The 16,077-nt window shown below is 37.8% G+C and overlaps 1 protein-coding gene across 1 annotated transcript in view; it reads right to left on the bottom strand.

Moving 5' to 3' along the window:
- Positions 1-16,077, bottom strand: part of MSH3 (mutS homolog 3) — a 202,550-nt gene that overhangs the window by 145,054 nt on the left and 41,419 nt on the right. The gene's annotated exons all lie outside the window — the stretch shown is intronic.

Here is a 16,077-nt window from a genome sequence, read left to right as displayed (position 1 = left end):
CCATAGGCACTTTTAAAATTCTTTATGAAGAAAATTAACTGTGCTAAAACTATTTTAAGGTAGAACATATGTTAAACTTTATGGTGTACCATATGTAGAAACAATAATTGAAATTTATAGCTCATTTCTACTTATATGTGTTTAAACATTCTATTAATAAAATAGATTATTATAAAGTGGTAATTCTTAGGTATGGACTGCATACCTGCATTATTAGAGATGAAGTCCTTGTCTGAGTAGAATTTTTAAAAATCATTTCTACCACACTTCTCAACTAGAAAGAATAAATGCTACTTAGATCAAGTTAGACTTATACTTTGTCGATCCCTTATTTCCAATCAGAAGCTATTAGAAGGCAAACCAGCTGAGAAGAACAAAGGTCACCCCTATCTGTGGTCTCTGGCCTCTAAAGACAGGATGAATAAAGTCAACTATAGTAAATGTATTATTCATCCTGATCAATATCTACTGTAACTGAGATAGACAATATTACCATTCTACACATTGGCATTTAATCAGTTATTGTCCCTTTCCACAACTGGACAGTGTAACCTATAACCCTCAGATATTTCTGTTGGTAAATGAAAACTAAGATGAGATAATGAGATGGATAACAGAGAATCTATTGATGCCTGGCACTAAAATATCTAACTAGAGAAGTACTGTCTCCTAGTCCTAGACATGATTCTATTAACAATATAATATGATATGTATAATATATATTATATTGCAATATAATATATATTATGTATTATGTGACATAATATATAATAACATAATATAACCATATAATAAGAATAATATCCATCTAGCACTCTGAGGTTTACAAAACATGTGTTATTTCATTTGATCCTCACAACAACCCTGTGAGGAAGGTGCTATTATTACCTCCACTTTACAGTCAAGGAAATTGAGGCAAAGAGAGATTAAGTGAATTGCCTTATTCACCCAGCTAAAAAATGTCTGAGGCAGGATTCGAACTCAGGTCTTCCTAACTCTAAGTCTAGCACTATACGCACTATGCCAAATGATGCTGCCTCTTTATACCCTAGTAACCCTGCCCTCCATCAACATAAGAGCCTGGAGGATGGGGATTCTAATCAGCTGGCACTTCTGCACTTCTATGATTACAAAGTCATACATCCTAGGCTCCTAATCCCTATGACTGCCATCAGGAGGAGAGGCTTCTGTCTGCTATCTCTCCCTAGACTCGTGTCCCCATCCAGTTCACTCCTCTTTTAACCTCCTTTCTTTCCATTCTGTCCTTTAGAATCCAACTCTAACACTAACAAATTCCCCTTCATCCCAGGTCTCTTCTTTCCCCACACACGCTTTCTATCTTCTCATGCTAATGGAGGCATGGCTTTCTCCTGAAGACATCACATCTCTGACCACACTTCTCAAGTGCTGACTCCTCTCTTTCCCAGTCCATCACCAACCCTAAGAACACACTGGTCCAGGAAGAAGATTAGGCATTATTCCCAACCCCCTGCCCTCAACGACACCATCACTCAGCAATCTAACTTCCTTTGAGGTTCACTCTATCTGTCTACATCACTCAGTTCAGTTCCTTGTGGCTATGCTCTTATACCCTCTAGGTCGCTTTCTTTCTTTTCTCAAGGAAGCCAGCCCCTGACTAATAGTTTTCCCTTCATCGCATCACCTCCATCATTATTGAGGGCTTCAAAATACACTTGGATGACCTTTGAAAACAACCTGGCCTCCCATTTAAGAACTTTTTCAATTCCCATGACCTACATCTTCAGTCTACATCAACAGCCCATAATATGGCTTAAATCTCACCATCAGCCATTACTGGGCTACCTGTTTGATTCTACTTAACACTTTCCAGAGTCCCTCTCTTCCTTAAAGACATAGGTCGGCCCATCTTCAGTGTGAAGACTTTCATGATCTCCCCAATTGTAAGGTCCTCTCGCCCAAACTACTTTTTGGGTATTTATTAACTTCATATTTTATACATTTTTATACAAGCTGTTCCAAAAGTCTTAGTGCAATTTTAAGCCTTTAACAGATATTATTAAAATTATCAAGACTTCTGGGACACTCTGTAAGTATTTTTTGTCTCTTCCATTAAAAAGTAGCTCATTGCAAGCAGAGATGGTTTTCATTGTTTGTATTTGTATCCTCAGTGCCCAGCACACTACCTGGTACGTAATAGGAGATTAATGAATATTCTTGATTGATTAATGTTATATTTCTCGTCCCTACCCTCAGTAGAAGGTAAACTCCTTGAGGGCATGAGCCAGGAGGACTGACCCCATCAGTGAACCTTAAAAGGAGTGATTCTGTCTTGTAGCTCTCCATCCTTTCTCTCGGGAACAGACAGCATAACAGAAAACCTTGCATCTTAAGGTAGCTAGGTGGTGTAGGGGATAGAACACTGGCCCTGGAGTCAGGAGGACCTGAATTAAAATCCAGCCTCAGACACGAGCTGTGTGACCCTAGGCAAGTCACTTAGGAAAGAAGGAAGGAAGGAAGGAAGGAAGGATTTCTATTATGTTAGAAAGAAAGTAATGAAAGGTGACTCTCTAAGTCCTGCCCACTATTTCTGAGGAAGCTGCTGAGATCCAAATATGTTTAGCTCTCCCCTCTTAAGAACTGGAAGAAAATAATAAGCAGATGTAGTAGACACCTGGACCATGAAGGGTATGCCTACAGTTTCCCATGCCATTTCACAATCCAGTCATCTGACCTGCTTCTGCCAGCTTGTACCAACACTCTTCTCACTGGCTCTCCACCCCTGGCAAATTAATCCACACATCATTGCAAGTCTTAGGACCCAGCCTAGTTATAAGAACTCATATATTTATTGTATGAATACCAAGTATGCCCTTTTCCAATGTCCCAGAACAAACTCCCTACCTTCCCTGGTCACTGCTCCCTGTGTATTGTCTTCTCCTTCTACGGGAAGCTTCTTGAGGAAATAAGTTATCTCCTTTAAAATATCTGTACCCCAAGCACTTGGTACAATGTTTGGCACTTAATAAATACTTTTTCATTTATTCATCACTTGCTAGCACAGCGGCTTAAGCATAGTAAGCACTTAATAAATGTTTGCTGAATTCAATATATCCCCCAAATAGCTAGAAAACAGATGTAAACTAAAAATTAAGTGAAAAAGAACCCTGAGTAGCAAAGCTGTCACAAAGGCCATTCTATTCCAGGGGAGCAGCAGAGCCAAACCTGGGCTTGCCAACCAGACAACAATAAGGCACCAGATAAAATCAGAACACATTGACCTTAGTGGTAAGTAATGATGTTAGTACATGATGTCATGCTCTGACAATAAGTAATATCAGGGAGGGGACTAAAGAACTACATAAAGCAGAAAGGAGAAAAGCACAGCAGTCTAGGGATATTCGTCAGGAGGACAAATAACCAACATGTATCATTTGCTAGCATTCATATGGTACTTTAGAGTTTGCAAGAGGCAGCCAGGTGGCACAGTGGATAGTGTTAGGCCTAGAGTCAGGAAGACTCATCTTCCTGAATTCAAACCTAGCCTCAGATACTTCCAGCTGTGTGACCCTGGACAAGTCACTTGACCCTGTCTGCCTCAGTTTCCTCATCTGTAAAATGAGCTGGAGAAGGAAATGGCAAACCCCTCCAGTATCTTTGCCAAGAAAAGCCCAAAGGGGGTCACGAAGAGTCAGACACAACTGAAATGTCTGAACATCAAAATCAAACTTAGGGTGTGCAAAGCACTTTACAAATATCTCATTTGATCATCATAACAACCCTGGGAGATAGGCGCTAGTATTATCCCCATTTTACAGATGAGGAAACTGAGGCAGAAGCTGCTAAATGACTTGCCTGCAGACACATAGCTAGTTAACATCTGAAGTTTATTTGAATTCAAGTCTTCCTGACTCTAGATCCAATACTGGGTGCACACTGCACCATGTGGCTGCCTAGTACCTGAATATATTACAGAGCAAGATGGAAGATGTTCAAAATGATAACTCTGAGTCATCAATAAAAAGTTAAAATATCTTACATAAATACTGTTTAAGAAGGCAGAAGAATACACTGTGCATTTAAAAAGATATCCATTAAGGATATCTAAAATCCTTTCAGGAATGGCTTAGACTAGACAGCTGCTGAGATCCATTCTAATTTTCTAGTTCTGTGAAAGTTTCAAAAGGCTTAAAGGAATAAGCTTCACTTTCTAGAAAATGCACTTCTGTGGAATGCTTCATTCCCCAACAATGCTGGATGAATAAGGCGTCATCATATTATATTTGTAAAATGTAGAAATGTGAAAGGGGAATACTGTTGTGACGAAAGGGTCTCAGTGAGTGCTTCACGTCTTGAAAGAGTAAATTCAGAAAAGCCTTACTGGAAAGAGTAGGATTTCAAAAATCATTTCAATAATTCAGCAAAAAAAAAAAAAAAAAACAACATTCTAAAACAAAGCAAAACTTCAACCAGCAAAAATACTGGGTGCAAAAATTAAGTATTCCTTGAAATGACTGAAGATTTACTGCTGATATAATCAAATACTTCAGATCTTCTAAACCAACAAACCTTCAAACCAAGGTTTTAACAATGGGATTTAAGGATTAGTTCGGGAGTAATCCAATGCAACCTTATTTCATAGGAAATTTACCTGAAAAAGAAAAACCTATTTAATTTGTTCAGCATTTCAGATAATGTACTATGGAAGAAATTTAGTCTCATCAGAACCCTCAGCTTTTCTCCTTATAGTGGAAGATTTCACTAAGTAACTAATGAGGGCCACCTAATGTTGGAGCACCTCAATTACACAACCAGTGGTTACACTCTCACAGGCAATAATCTGCATTGACAAGGATGAACAAAGGAGTCTTTCCCATTTTATGTGTTAATACTTCATGAACTAAATTAATTTTATAAAAGTAAACACAAATGACATTTTAAAGATTATATTCAACAAATTTACTTTATTTTCAGATAAAGATATAAGATGTATTCAACTCCCATAAGGCAGAGGGTATATCAATGTCATTCTCTCTAAATAACAAGTAACCAGGCATTTGAATTCTAAATAAGAATCAAGATTCTGCCTTTAGATCAGAAATCAATCACATAAAGATGTTTCCTCAAGCAGCAAAATTATGCAAAGAAAATTTCTAATTGTGATGAAATCTCAATAATACAACTCAAGTGGGGGAAAAAGAAATTAGCACATCCCATTATTTGGGAGATGACTGTAAAAGATACATAACTGAGATACATAACATGGCACTGCAGACAGTGCCAGAATTGGAAGCAGGAGACCTGGGTCCGAATCCAGTCTTAGATACTCACTGATTTTGTGACCGTAGGCAAATCACTTAAGCGTTCAAAAACTCAGTTTCTAAAAATGGGGATAATATCTCACAGGGTTATTGTAAGCAAAGTGCTTTGAAACTGAAGCTTCCTTCAAGGAAGCTTGACTACTTGAAATCTTCCCTAATCTTCTAGCTGTTTACCATTTCTCCCTCCTCAATCTTCTATTTTCTTATCTTACTACATGTGGCACCACCACCCCTGCCACCATAGAAAGTATTCTCCTGAAGGGCAATGGACTGTTTTTGTTTCCATGTTCCTATAACATAGCCCAGTGGGTACATAAGGGGCACTTAATAAATGTTTGTTAAATGTGAGCTATTACTGTTATAATTTACACATTTTTCTACTTTATTCCACTAGCATTTATCGATGATTTTGATTTTAGAAAATTTTTTTAAAAGATAAAGCATATATTAAGTGCTTACTATATATATATATGCATTTGGACTATGAGGTCATTGAACTTAGCAAGATGGTTTTACATTAAAAAAAGTTTTTATTACACGTTCATAGTGTGTGAGGTACAACAGTAAATGGTGTACATTGCAACAGGTGCCATGGAGGGACAAAAAAATTATAGAAGAGCCAAGTCTTACCCTTCATAATCTAACTGGAGAAAGGAGGACGGGGATGGCCCTAACAAGATAAGGTGAAATCTCTCCTATTAGAGCAGAGTGACTCAAATGTAAAGTCCAAGGTTCCAATAAGAACCAAATGAGGATGATCTAACAGCAGAAGGTATAGTGTAGAGGTGACCAGAAAGAGTCATTTAGAGTATCCATACTATGTAAAGCATTACCCTACAAAGGTTTGCACAGTACTACGCTGACCTTACACTGTGCTTCCCCATGCAAACCCAACTGTGTTGTCCAGTTTAGCTCGGAGGCTCTCTGTTGAGTTTGCTTTGCCACAGAGAGTAAAGGCTGCACTTCTGGGGAGCAATTCTCAACTCAAGATGGGTATAAACCGATTTAAAAGGAAAATGTGAGAAGATATTAAAAGGAGGGCTTTCTCCCATCTGTAGCTTTCTGTGTAGTTGGGAGGAGTCAGGCACAGAAAACTATTATAAATCTTCCCACTAACTTTCTTTTCCTATGAATTATCCTTAATACCTCAATCTCCAGAAAGCCAGCGAAGGTATTATTTAGCAACTCAAAAAACAATGACCTTACATGAGCTCCACAATGTTCTTAATACAAGTTCCTAAAGAGAACACAGGAGACAGCTGGGTTCCTCAATTACTGTTCTAATGAATGTTTTGTTTGATAAGCAGATAAGGATTTAGAAACCCATTAAATTTGATGAAAATGGACTTGTCAGTTTTCCAACTAATTCTTCTAGGCTTTCATGGAAGCCTTGCAAGAATGATAAATTCACAGTTTTGCAATTTGTATATTAAACATTCACATACAAATGCTTTTCACAAATTGGTTAGAGTTATGAAACCTCATATCTGTTATTTCCTTGTAATTCTTAATTAAGGAGATCTGTGTGGTAAATCTAAATCTACATATCTTTGAAATGAAAGTCTATTTAGTAACACTGGAGTTATAATGAACAATATCCTGCCAGCAATTTTATCCAACAAAATCTTAGCATTCCCTGCATTTAAAAAAAAAAAAAAGGCCAACTGTTTGCAGGCCCAGTTTTGGCAGTCTGAGAAAAGAAACTCACAGTTTAAAATGTATCCTTACAGTACAATTTCAATCAAACAGACAAAGCCAATTGATATTCTATTTTTTGGGTGCTCTAGAGATCAAGATAAAGAAATGGATTGAAAAACTTGAGCTCTAAAACATAAAGAAAAATTACCTGAAGTTTTTAGTCTTCCTGGAACTAAAGAGAGTTTAAAAACTTGACATTACATTTGGCATTACATAGACAGCTGTTAGTGTGGGAAAAGTACAGAACTTCAGAGTCAAGAGATTCAAGTGGAAAACCCACTTCAGACATATACAAGCTATAAGATTATATACAGCCACTTTTCCTTTCTGAGACCTCAGTTTCCTCATCTGTAAAATGTGCCTAACAACAAAGATAAGGATTGAGGAAAGGTCATAAGAATGGCAATGAAGAGATCACTGATGACTTTGGAGAGAGCTGGATAAGGCTGAAAGCCAGATTGCAGAGGGTTTAGAAGAGAGTGAGAAGAGAGGAAACAGAAGCTCCTTTTTCAAAGAGTTTAGCTGAGAACAGAAGTAGAGATACAGGATGATAACCTGAGGTGGTAGGATCAAGTGAGGGGTTAAGAATGGAGGAAGCTGGGAGCAAAGAATTAGAAATTGAAGGGATGCCCATCAAATTGTGGTATACGGTTATGATGGAACACTACTGTACTATAAGAAATGATAAGCAAGATGCTCTCAGAAAAACCTGGGAAGATTTACATGAGCTGATGCAAAGTGAAATGTGCTATGTATAAAATAACAGCAATACTGTGGGATGATCAGCTGCAAATGACTTAGCTATTCTCAGCAATACAATGATCCAAAGCAACTCTGAAGGACTTAGGATGAAAAACGCTATCCAAACCCAGACACACTGAAGCATACTTTTGTTTAACTTTCTTTATTTTTTTTGAGGTTTTTTTTGATCTGTTTTCTTTCACAACGTGACCATTATGGAAATGTTTTACATGACTACACTGTATAACCTATATCAAATTATTTGCCTTCTCAATGTAGAAGGGACAGGGGAAGGGAGAGAATTTGGTGTTCAAAGTTTTTTTAAAAAGCAAAGGTTAAAAATTGTTTTTACATGTAACTGAGGAAAAATAAAATACTAAGTAAACATTTGAAAAAAAAGATAGGAGGAAGGCAGCAGTGAAGGAGCCAGGGAGGACATATTGAATACTTAGAGAGTAAAGATGACAGGAGAAGTCTATTAAAGAAGATGGAAGGGGATGGTATCAAGGAGTTGGCCTTGCCAAGGAAAAGGGCTACCTCTTCATCAGAGCCTAAAGGGAAGACTATGCATAGGGATGATGTCAGAGGGAAGTGAGATGGAGGGAAAAGGGAGAAGGACTTTCAGCCAAATGGCCAAACACAGGAATGCACTGGTGTCCAGAAATGGGAAAAGTAGGGAACATTCAAGAAGAGAAAAGAACAGAGAAAAAGGAGGCTGAGGATCCAGAAAACAAACCCTTTTAAAAAAAAATTTATTTACAATTTTGCTTAGGGTTGGCCCTGCTAAACTTCAAACCTAATTGGAGCAAAATGACCCTGGGCAGTGATGCTATTGTCCCATATCCCTGTAAATGTATTCAGTTCTGTTTCACATGCGTCGCAGAGGTTTGGGGGGGTATTTATTTCTTAAACATGGACCTAATTATTTAAAAAATGTAATTCTTAGAGGTCTGTTAATCAACAAATCCTCACGCTACATTACACTTCTCTTGTTCATACAGTTTAGTTGTTTCATCTATATTGTCTTCCTTCTGCAGCGAGATGCTGAAGCGTAAGACTTGGATCTTCCATTGATTTTGTCCCCCCCATGGCACCTTTCACAGTGTGCAGCATTTGCTGTTGCACCTTGCATGTTATAAACAGGCAACAAAAAAATATTTCTAGTATAAAACCATCTTGATAAATATGAGGTCATATTCAGAATGTTTTGATATGACAATGACAAAGAAAACAAAATTCATGGAAGTCTTTTATCACTGCAAGATAGCACCAGAGGAGAGAGGAAAAAAAGAAGTGGGATCATCCAATTTGGAGCAAACACTAAGGCCATTTAATAATGACCACTCAACAGTAAGGAGAAGGGAAGAAAAAAAAATCTTTACTCACCTCTACCTAAAGAAAAAACGAAGCAGCCTGAAATGCAGCCAAGAATGACTCATCAGACATAAAGAACTACTTAACAATAAAGGATAATCTTTTAAACAGGTTAACTAAAATCCTACTGATTATGAAAGCTTTAAATTTTCCCTTGGAAGTTTCTGAATAGAAGAGATTCCCATATGCCATGTAATACTCAAAAATCATAATCTGTATCTACAGAATATTAGAAAGATTATATCAGGTTCTTAGGAAGACGATACAAAAACCTTTTAGAGATCTATTATAGTTGGCCTATTCTTCTTGAATAGGCTTTCTCTGCCCTACCCATTTCCTCTAGCTGGAACCTCTCCTTGTGAAATCTGGGCACCTTCCAGGCTAGAAATTAACATCTCCCAAGCAAACTCATTGCTTGACAAGCCCTTGACTGTGACTTCAAGGGTGAGAAACCAATCAGACAAAGGAAAGACCTCACCCCCTCCTATAAAACATCTGGTCCTCTTTGGTAACTCTCATCTGCCTCTATGCATCAAGTGAAGAATGGAGGAGTTCCAAGAGGAGCAGTTGCTTCCCTTCTTGCTACGGCCTGAAAGACTACCTGGTAGCAGCTCTGGAACCTTCTTGCTTATAACTCTTCCCTAAACTTCCATATTCTGTTTTGGATGTCAGATATTCACCAGGTTAGGGGAGAGACGCTGCCATAGCTTCTTCTTTATTGTTCCTTCCTCCTCCCGTTCCCTCCCAGCCTTGGGTGTCTCCAATTAAACTACATAGTCTTTTTGAATAAAAGAGTTTATTGTTTTTAAACTTTGAATTATTGATTTAATCTTTCTGTAAAGCCCCTTTACAATACCAGTTAGAGACTACCCCGAGTTCCCATCTAGTCAAGTATTTCTATGATTCTGCAACTACTGGCTTGCAATGACAAAAAAAAAGCAAAAATTTTTGGTGGTCAGAGAGCTTAATGCACCTCCCCCCAAAGGAGTTAATGATAAAAACAAAGGCCTCCTCAGGCACCAAAATATTTATAGCAGCATTTTTTTTTAAGTAGCAAAGAACTGGAAACAAAATAGGAATCTATCAATTGGGTAACAGTTGAGCAAACTGTGGTATGGGAATGTAACATAATTATTTACTAGGCTTTAAGAAACAATGAATATGATGAATACAAAGATGAATAGGAAAACTTTGATCTCTTCTCCCCTGCAGCCTTCTCACCCTGGGACACTCCTCCGTCCTGAAAGTCCCCTTTCCCATTGATGAGTTTCTCCCAGCAACTCCATTCTGAGGAAGGACCAAGGCCAGCCATCCTCACTCCTCTCCTGGCTTTGTTTCTAACTCTACACCATTTCTATGTGGATACCTTCCCTCTCTAATTTTTCTGGTCCCTTTTGGGTGTTGTCTTCCCCCTTAGAATGTAAGCTCCTTGAGGGGAAAGACTGTCCTCCTGTTTTCATGTATTTATATCCCCAGCACTTACCACAATGTTTAAGACTTAAATGCTTATTGGCTTTTTATTGACTTATACAAGCTGATAATAAGTGAAGCAGAATCAGGAAAACAATATACACTATAACTACAACCATGTAAATGGAAAGCAGAACAATAAACAAGGGAAAATGGAATACTGCACTATTACAATGACTAAGGTCATCCTCAAGGCAAAGAATGAGAAGGTACTTCCTACTCAAGCTCTTATTGAGATGGTGCATTATGGGTAGGGAACACTGCATATGATGTCACACTTTTTCCAATATATTGGTAAGTTTTTCTGAGGTATGGGGTTTTTTTTTCCCATCTATTTTATTCTTTTTTATAAGAGATAGTTCTCTTCATGCAGCAGGGAGAGAGAGAAATATTAGGAGATTCAGCTGATTTTAAAAAAATAAAATAATTGATAAAAAATCAATATTAAAACTTAGAAACTAAATAAGTTTTTTAATGAGACCTTGAGAAGTTAATATATAAAGAATTCTTCCAAAGACAATAGCAAAGTATGAAAATACAGGTAAGTTTTTAAGTTCAAATTCAAATAAGTGGTTTTGAAATATCCCATGTCTATTTGTAGCTCACAATTTTCTGAACAAATGAGTGTGACACAAAGTCTTGTGCAAACTACTGTGGATCATATGCATTTTTAGTGTAGGGTTCCTATTCTTATTTTGTGATCAAAAGGAATACACAGGGGGAAAGGAATGTCACGACATTTATTAAGCTCCTGCTATGTCCCCTTGAACACTTTGCTAGGTGCTATAATAATCTAAAATATACCATCTATTTACATGCCAATTCAAAGTATTAGTTTAGCTATTATCTTATAAAGACTTGATGAAAAGATTATCTCAATATATTGTACATCAAAAACCTAGTGAATCTTTCCTGCAGATCACAAGATATTTTCTTCAGTGACAAAGCCCCCAAATCATTATGTAACATTCTATCTTCCCTTGAGGAAAATAGCAGTCACCACTCTTCCCTGAGCACTCTATAGTGTTACATAATCCTGAACACTGAACATTAAACCTTTCTTGAATCACCACATCATTTCTTTGTACATGTTCACAAGCATTATTTTTTAGTGAGCTAACAGAATCGAAACAGTAATACTCAAACATGGATTAGGTCCATTAGCAAGCTCATGAATGCTTTGTACTACCACAGATAACTTTCTGAAATAATGCTGTGAGGTACTGCCCCTTTCTTATGTGGGCATTTCATTTGCTGAAAGAGACATAATAGGGATATTTTATGTGAAACACTGAGAAAAGCAGCTTGAGGAGAAACACAGACTGTGATGAAAGAAAAGTAGCCCCTCAGATAAATGTTTTAAAAGGACCTGAGAGAGAGCAGCTGTTTAGAAGGAAAGATTAAAATTGAATTGAATGATGGTAGAAATAGTGGCTATGCATCACTTCCTAGCATCTAATGTGAATATGACTTTTCAGGCCATCGAATGTTATTGCTGGAGGCAGGTAGGTGGTGCAGTGGATAGAGCACCGGCCCTGAAATCAGGAAGACCTGAGAGAAAATGCCTGGCGCAGAGATAGTGTGTCTTGTTTGTGGAATAGCCAGGAGGGCAGTGTCACTGAAACAAAGAGAACAAGGTAGGCAGTAAAGCTTAAGAAGACTGCTAGTCAAATCCACTAATTGGAGGGAAGGAGAATCCTTAGCTAAAAGGGAAGAGCTGGCTTGGTGAAAGGCTGTCTTGAGCTCCAGCACCACTATAGCATGAAGGTACAGAAATCTCTCAAAGGCTTGCCCTTTACTACCTTCTATGGATTGGCATGTTTGAGGAGGAGGGTGGAGAAGGTCCCTCAAAGCCTCCAGAAAGCAAGATGTGAATAATATTGCAGATCTTAGTATATAAAGGGAACTGCTTTTCACTGAAAGTGTCATACTCCCTCAACACCTAGCCAAGGGAACAGACCTAGAAATCTTTGCATAACCCAAAATTAGGGATAATATTATCTAACATAGCTTAAAATTGCTTCATTGGCCCAAGAACAGCAAAGAAGCAGCCCTGTCCTGCAGGAAAGTAGAGAAACCCAGAATAGGAATGGTCACACTCAACAGATGACATGTGATGAAGACTGTTCCTCAAAGAGGCCACAGACATCCAGTCCTGCAGTCCAGGGTCATGAGTTGTCCAAGGAACATGGGTTTCCCTATTCATCTGCCTCAATGCTAGATTTCTCTGTGCTCGCTCCTCTGAACAGACTCTATTGCAATGGTAAGAAAGTGTAACACATGATTGTTGTGTAGAACATTATGTTTTGATCATCTCTGATTTTGCCTTCTTTCTTTTGCCTTCCAGTTTAGTAAATGTTTCATGTTCAAGTATTTATTCTGAGAATAATATAACACTTACTACCCAAAGAAAGCAGCAACTGGACCAATTCAGAACTTTGCTCCAGAAGTGTCACACAGCCCATCCCTAACATCAAATCTGAAGTCACGAAGTAGGCTAGAACAATGGGTAACTCAAAAAGAATCCCACCATAATAATCCATCATGGTGGCACAGACACTCAGGATTCAAATGAAGGAAATTTTTCCAAAACATCCAAAAGAAATGTGTCAGAAAAAAACACAGGTGGGGCAAAAACTCAGTTAGATTCCCTGGAATAGATGAAGCAAGAGTAAAAAAAAAAACTCTATATAGGAAATGAGAGTGCTCAAGGAAATAACTGAAGAAGAAATGAGAGCTATGCAGAAAAACTTGGAAAGGGAATTTTAACAGCTTGGCACAAGAGTACAAAAACTTTGCCCAAGCAACCAACTCCTGAAAATTAGAATGGACCAAGCAGAAGCCAATGATTCTATAAGGAAACAAGAAATACTAAGACAAAGTCAAAAGGCTGAAGAAATAAAAGAAAATGCAAGCTATCTCATGGCTTACATGATATCAAATCATAAGGTATATCTTATCTCAAAAAACAACTGACCTAGAAAACAAATTGAAGAGAAAATATTTAAGAATCCTTGGACTATTTCAATACCATGACCAAAAAGAAAAAAAGAACCTAGATATCCCATTTCAAGAAATCTTAAAAGCAAACTGTCCAGATCTTTTAGAACCAGAAGGCAAAGAAGAAATAGAAAAAAAAAAATCTCGTTACCTCCAGCAAGAAATCCCAAAACGAAAACTCCAAGGAACATCATAGCCAAAATCCATATCTTCCAGGTCAAAGATAAAATAGCCAGAAAGAAAGAATTCAACTACCAAAGAGTCACAGTCAGGTTCATACTTGCTATAGCAACCACAACCATAAAGAAGTGGAGAACTTGGAACATGATATTCCAGAAGGCACAGGATATGGGCTTATAGCCAAGAATAAGTTACCTAGCAAAACTGAGTAAAATACTATGGGGCGGGGGGGGGAGGGATGAACCTTTAATGAATTAGAGGACTTCCAAGTATTCCTGGCATTCCTGATGAAAAAACCCAGAGCTACAGAGGAACTCTGAATTTCAAATACAGAGTGAAGAGAAACATAAAAAAAGTAAATATGAATAAACAATAATAAAGGACTGAATAAGGATGAACTGCTTACATTCAAATACAGGGAGGTGGTACATGTAACCCCCCATCATCATCAGGATTCAAAGAGGAAATCTAATTGCACAAGGCCTGAGAGTTGTTCTCTTGTCTTGATGATCTTAAGAAAAGAATGGAAAGAGAAGGGAAGAGGAATGCACTGGGTAAAGTGGGGAAAAAAAAGTCAGGGAAAGTTATTTTAAATAATCAGGGTGCACAAATAGATAGCTATACAAACAAGGAGGAGGAGGTGGAGAAGAAGAGCTGAAACTTGAATGGTACTCTCATCTGAACTGGTCAAAGAAGGGAAGAACACACACACAGAGGTAGGTACTACAATAAGTTCCACTCAATAAGGAAATTGGAGGGAAAGGAGATGAGGAGGGAGGGGGAATTAAAGGGAGGGTAGGTTAAAGAAGAGATTAATCATAAGCAAAACAAACTCTAACAAACTCTAAAATATTTATAACTCTTCTGGACATGACAAAAGATGGGAATCTGAGGGGGTACCTATAAACTGGGGAAATAAATAAATTAGGGTACATAAATGTGATAGAACACTATTGTGCTAAGGACTAATGATGAAACATGCTATCTACTTCCTTTGTTAAAAAGGTGAAGGACTCAGAATGCAGAATGAGACCAAAAAAATAAAATTTGGACATGGCTAATGTACAAATTTGATTTGACTGACTATACAGTTTTGTATATTTTGCTTTTCTTATGTTCACAAGTGGGATGAGGGAGTCAGGGTAGGGGTAGAGAGAGAAAGAAGGTAGAGCTTGGGTGATTAAAACAAATAAAATATTCAAAAGAAAACAGTTTACTCTGTTATTCTGTCTTGTGAAAATAGGAAGCATGCAGGTTGGAGCTCAAAGGCTATATTTGTGAGAATTAACATGTATTTCTCCCACACTTATTTACCCCTAGAATCCTGAGAGTGAGTTGTAGCACCAAGCACAGCTGACCTCTCTTTCTAGAGAACACCCCAGGCTTACCAGTGCGTATGTAGGTTGGGATGAATCAGCCCTGACAGAGAAAGAAAGTTCCTGACCCAAAGGAGCTTACATTGTACTGGAGACATAGGGCATTCTACTGGTCTAGCTTTGGGTAAGTAAGTCATTTTTCATTCTTGGGCATCAGTTTCCTCATTTGTAAAAGAAGGCTGAACTAGCTGGCTGGCTTCCAAGTTCCTCTTTAGCTTTAAATCTAGGATCCTTGCTATACAGACAGGTAAGTACAAGGTAATTAGAGGGGAAAATATCACCCAATTATGTTACAAATATATTTTTCTTTGAGAACAAGCATATGCATATTTGAAGCATTACAGTTTTATTACTATAAGGATTCAAAACCATTACAAGCGCACAATGATTTTGGTGTAAATGCAGTGATTACAGCAAACTCTGACCAAATCTGACTAAGCCACAAACATGTTCTTGCAGTATCTCAACCTGTCATCAAACTGTTTCCAAACTGCCACAAGGGTTCAACATCAGAACATGAACTGATCGCCAAAGGATGGTCTGGTACATGCACATACCTTTCTTTATGTTCCATATACTACACTAGAGTAGTTTCCTTATTCCCCTCCTATTACCCTGTAATAGCACCTTATCAGCTGAGTAATGACGATCAAAAAGCTGCAAATGTTTGTGTTCTTACAAAAAAGTTTACAACAAATCACAATAGCTGGGCATTACGAGTCATCTTAAAACCATCATAAACCATCACAATCATCCTGCAGAAATAAACCTCATATTGGCTCTCACTATAGCATTATGGCTGTTTTCTAATTTAAACACATCCTCTGATTATGTTATTTTTCTTCTACATGGCGGATTTTGAAATGAACTGGCTGGCAACACTGGTCAGTCAATCAGTGGAGTTTCTATCAGAATGTAGCCAGGGTGCTAGTGATAGA

This window comes from Trichosurus vulpecula, chromosome 1 (assembly GCF_011100635.1).
Source record: "Trichosurus vulpecula isolate mTriVul1 chromosome 1, mTriVul1.pri, whole genome shotgun sequence".
In the NCBI taxonomy this organism is placed as follows: Eukaryota; Metazoa; Chordata; class Mammalia; order Diprotodontia; family Phalangeridae; genus Trichosurus; species Trichosurus vulpecula.
This window is presented reverse-complemented; position numbering and strand designations above follow the sequence as displayed.